The sequence below is a fragment of the Macaca fascicularis genome, chromosome 17, assembly GCF_037993035.2.
Source record: "Macaca fascicularis isolate 582-1 chromosome 17, T2T-MFA8v1.1".
NCBI classification, from domain to species: domain Eukaryota; kingdom Metazoa; phylum Chordata; class Mammalia; order Primates; family Cercopithecidae; genus Macaca; species Macaca fascicularis.
The window spans coordinates 24,149,279-24,154,902 of record NC_088391.1 but is presented as its reverse complement, the minus strand read 5'-3'; positions in this window follow the sequence as shown (position 1 = coordinate 24,154,902).

Genomic DNA, 5,624 nt, shown 5'->3' with positions numbered 1-5,624 from the left:
CCTCTCATTGCGTTTACCACACTTGTTGTGGCCCTGCTAGATTGTACTCTCCAAGGCCAGTGCCGTGCACACAGTAAACACTTAATAAGCATGGTTGAAGGATGTGTGAGCAGGACAAGGACTGTATTGATTGGAGCACGTTAAGTTTCAAATTACGGAAAGCCATTGGAACTCCACTAGGAGAGGATCGTTGGCTAACGTAACCCAACTGTGGGAAGTAGAATGGGATGGCTGGCCTTGGGGACAATTAGAATCAGTGTTTCCTCTCTGTGTCTCTCTGTGTGTCAGATTTATTTTTAGCTATCATGGACCAACTTCTTCCACATGGCAAGAGATCTGGGCACCCTGGCTCAGTACTCATTCCTTCCTCCCAGCTTCCCCACCCAAGAAGGAAGGTCTTTCTTAGTTTCTGTTGGAAAGTGCTGGGGGAATGTGGCCTCGCCTAGGCCCTGGGCCCTGCCTGGGGTTGATGAATGTGGGGTATTATGATTGGCAGCAACCATTAGAACCACAAGGTAGAGAGGAAGGAGGAACTGGTATTAAAGTTAAGCCAAAAAAATTAAATAATGGTGGTTTAACATAAAGAGTGGTGATTTAACGTATTTACAAGGTTGCACAACCTTGTAAATATACTAAAAATCCCTGAATTGTAGAAGACTGAATTGTATGGAATCTGAATTATATCTCAATTAAGAAAAAACTAAGCCAGAGATGAAATCTTGCTGGCAAAAATAAGCATTTCTATATTCTTTATATTTGGGCTATTCATGTATTCAGCAAACATTTACAGTGTGTCTAGTATGTGCTGGCAGTTATCTAGATTTATGTTGTGTGGGAAATAGCACACACACAAACACACAAAAAGGGTAAGAAGGTTGGATTTCATTCTAAATGTGATGGGAAAGCTCTGGAGGTTTAGGTGTGGAGAGAGGTCCACCCCCTGGACTCTAGGGCCTTCTGGCTGGTGCTTTGCTGTGGTCAGCACAAACCACACCTTGGAAGGAAGATGAGACTGTTTTAAGAGGTCTCTTGAGATGGATTCCAGAACCCTCATTTTCAGAATTTGGCAAACTTGTCCAAAAATAAAGTTTTCCTTGTGGACTAACCCAGATCACATTATGCTTTGTTTTAAGGCTATTTGCCCAGAGTTAGCAAAACTGCAAAATTTGAGGGCACAGTTTCAACACTGCCCTCACTTCTAACACCAACTGCAAGTTTGGGGGGGTTCCTAATACCACCCTCAGGTTTGATGATGTTCTAGAGGGATTCCAATAATGCAGTGGAAGCTGCAATATTCATGGTTATGGTTTATTATAGGGAAATGACAGAGTCTGGTAGGGTTCTAGCTGCAAAACTTCTGTTGCCCTCTTTCCCTGTGGAGTGTGTGGACCCTCCTGATATTGATGTGTGACAAGATGCATGCAGTACTGACAACCATGAAAGCTCACCTGAACTTTGTTATCCAGAGTTTTTACTGGGGCTTTATTACGTATACATGATTGACCGACTGTCCGTGTGATTGAACTCAGCCTCCAACTTGACTAATACCATGTGACACAAAGCCCCCACTCTAAGGCACATGGATGGTCTTTCTAGCATGACCACCTCCCAACCTAAGACTACTGAGTATGGCCAGCCCCACCCCACAATCTGAAGTGATCAGCCCCTGCCCTAAACAAAGATACTCCTATGAAAAATGATATAGATTTCATCCCAGAAGCTGAAGGCAAAGGCCAGACCTCTCTTTGGGCAAAGCCAAATTCTCTCTCTTTTTTTATTTTTTTCCTTTTTTGAGATGGGATCTCGCTCTGTCATCCAGGCTGGAGTGCAGTGGCGTGATCTTGGCTTACTGCAACCTCTACCTCCTGGGTTCAAGCGATTCTCCTGCCTCAGCCTCCTGAGTAGCTAGGATTACGGGCATGCACCACCATACCTGGCTAATTTTTGTACTTTTAGTGGAGATGAGGCTTCACCATGTTGGCTAGGCTGGTCTTGAACTCCTGATCTCAGGTGATCTGCCCGTGTCAGTCTCTCAAAGTGCTGGGACTATAGGTGTACACCACGACGCCTGGCCCAGCACTCATTATTTCTTCCAGTTTTCTTTTCAGTAGAGATGAAGGAGGAAGGATTGTCTCTTGCCACAAACTGTTTGCAAAAAGATAGGTCAGTGTTCAGAGCAGCAGCTCAAGGGAAACCTGGAACATGCTGGCTCTGACCTGTCTCCATCTCTTCTTCAGACTTTCCAAGGGGAAGTTCCCAAAAGAGGGGTGAGGAGGGGCTGGGAGGAGCAGCAAGTTTTATGGGAGGCCTGCCCTGTGTGCCCTGAATTTTAAAATGGAAACAGTAGATCCTTGGGGTGGATCTGATGCTCGGGATTTCTGCCTCATCAAAACTGCAGGTTAGTTGGGGAGATGACGCCCGCATTAGGATTTCCACTGGAAGCTTCAAAGCTTGCAGAATTGGAATGCTGCTGTGTGCAGCAAAGGGGAGCCTGTCAGGACTTTGCCTGGATGTTGCAGCACTTAACAGTGGACCTGGGGAGCTCACCTTGCTGTTGTCAGGGAAGCCCCCAGTGGGTTTTGGCTCTGTTGGCTGAACACCTGTAGCCCATGCAGTTGCATCACCTTCCATCTGACTCTCATTATGCATAAGCTTAGCAAGTCTAAGCATTGACCTCACCATTTATTTCTTGCCCCTGGGTGCCTCTCCATCCAGTGCTGTTTTCCACTGTAAGCGCTCATACAGGGGGATTGTGTTCAATATGTTCATTGAGTCTAAGGTAGGAACAGTAAACTTGACAGTTTTCAGACAGAAGTCGGAGTAATTTTCCATAACCTGTGCTCGTTAATGTCCTGATTGGGGTTAACTGATTCAGGGGAGGCGGAGAGAGAGCGAAACACTAAGAGAAGTGAAGGAGGAATAATCAGAATTTGGCAACAGCTTGGTGGTGGGGCGTGAAGGGATGATTTGTTGACAACCCCAAGATGATAAGCATCCCCAGAGAGACAGAGAAGTGGGGCAGAGAGAATGAGATTTGTCTCCTCTGACAAATTTGAGGCACTGCTGGGATATCTAAATGGAGCAACCTAAGAGGGCAGGAAACACAGGCTGGAACACCTTTGAAAGCAGACACCTCTGGGGGCAACTGTAATTTCCAGGCAAATAGGAGGCTTAGGAGTTTTCTAACTGAGCAGTGCCTGGCTGTTGCAATCACTGAGTGGTGGAGAAAGGAGGGAGACTGAGTGTGTGCAGCAGCAGGTGAGAGAGGTTCTGTCGTGTATCTGGCCTGCAGTGACAGAGACAAACTTTGGCATAGAATCCTCTAGACCTGCAGTGGCAGACATCTTGAGAGTAGCAAATGTGCATTATATGGCTCAAAGGACCCGCCTGCCCATCGCAGTCAGCGTAGATTTGGTATTTATTATGATCATTTTCTGGCAGATGGAGTAAAGTGCCTTGAGGAAGATGTGACTTTTTCTAATGTGTGCGAAGTTACACTATGAGCTAACAGGGGCTCTGGGGTTAGTTCATTTTTCACAAGTTTTGGTCAATAAAGCCTGCAAATTTTCCAATCCCTTCTGATCTTGCTACATTATGTGAGGAATCAAAGAACCTGACTCCCCAAAGACCCTGTAATAATTTTCTAAGTGGGGTGCTTTAATGTTGGCACTTAGCATCTTGCAGGCTGTGTGTGTGACTGTGGGATACACTGGGAAGGTGAATTGGTACACATTTCATGGAAAGTTGCTTAGCATGTGATACATAGTAAGAGCCATAGGTATGCCTTTCCTTTCACTTGGTAATTCTACTTCCAGAAATCTACATCTTTGATACATTAAGTATCAAAGAAGAGCAAAGATACAGATTATGAACAATGATGTTTTTCCTTACAGCATCACTTGCAATGATGGCAGAGAAGGGACAAGACTCCAAGCCAGCTGTGCTGCACCACTTCCTCCCCTCCCCCAGGGCGAGGCGGGTGGTCCCTCTTCTCACCCTGAAACAAAGCCTAGATGCCCTGGGCCTTGCACAGGAAATGCTATTTTGGTTATAGGCGACATTTTTTTGTAAACCAAAAGTGTCAACCATTCACAAAATGCTCTTCTCTAGCATTTGAAGACTTTTAAGCACACAACCTAGATCACGTTCATCTTTTTCCTCTGGGTAACTTCCCTCTTGTCAGAGTGCTCCTTTCCTTATTCTCTTGCAAATGAAAATTGAAGATTTTTAAAAATTTGTTATTTATTTATTTATTTAAACTTAAATTCTTTTTTTTTTTTTTTTTTTGAGACGGAGTCTGGCTCTGTCGCGCAGGCTGGAGTGCAGTGGCCGGATCTCAGCTCACTGCAAGCTCCGCCTCCCGGGTTTACGCCATTCTCCTGCCTCAGCCTCCGGAGTAGCTGGGACTACAGGCGCCCGCCACCTCGCCCGGCTAGTTTTTTGTATTTTTTAGTAGAGACGGGGTTTCACCGTGTTAGCCAGGATGGTCTCGATCTCCTGACCTCGTGATCCGCCCGTCTCGGCCTCCCAAAGTGCTGGGATTACAAGCTTGAGCCACCGCGCCCGGCCTAAACTTAAATTCTTGTAAGGTGGAGTTTTGGTCTGCTATTTCTTAGCCGGGTGTGGAAGGCCCTGGGGAGATTTATCAGAATGAATTTCTATATCGAGAATTACAATAATTTGAGCTCTTATTTAAGGGTTAGCAGAAACAACTGGTACTTTCACAAGCTGGAAAGAGGCCAGTGTCAGATATGACAAATACAATCATAGAAAGGGAAAATAAAATTCACTTCCTATGAGGCTCAGCAATAATAAAAACAGAATGAAAAGCTTGGATATTTAGAAACAGGTTCTGTCTCTCACATATATATGTATGTGTGTGTATAATGTGTGTGTGTGTGTGTGTGTGTGTGTATTCTTCTCCAGAGTGGTTGTCTCTCACATATATATGTGTGTATTCATATATGTGTGTATATATATATATATATATAAATCATTCTGCTTGTAAGCAAGTTAGACCCTAAGCGTTCATGAATGCCTAGTTTCCTGTTACTCTTGTCCTCATGTTGTGTCCCCCATATAGAGCAAACAGACCTCCAAGAAAGGAAGATACGGTGAGTAAGACCACAGCTCTAGGCCAGGTGTGGTGGCTCACACCTGTAATCCCAGGACATTGGGAGGCCCGAGGCAGGTGGATCGCTTGAGGTCAGGAGTTCGAGACCAGCCTGGCCAACATGGTGAAACCCCGTCTCTACTAAAAATACGGAAATTAGCTGGGCATGGTGGCAGGCCCCTTAATCTCAGCTACTTGGGTGGCTGGGGCAGGAGAATCGCTTGAACCCGGGAGGTGGAGGTTGCAGTGAGCAGACACTATGCCACTACACTCCAGCCTGAGCGACAGAGCGAGACTCTGTCTCAAACAAACAAACAAAAACTACAGGTCTTGTCTCAAGTAAATTATTGTTAAATTTTAAGAGTTCTGCAACTTCTTGTGGGCCTATTACTATTTCAAAACAAAGTTTTAAAAAGTTTAGTGAGAAGAATAAACATAAGGAACTTATGGATTATGTGGGTTCAATACGCTGTCTATCACAACAGTCTGCCAGTGGACCCAAGTGCATGAC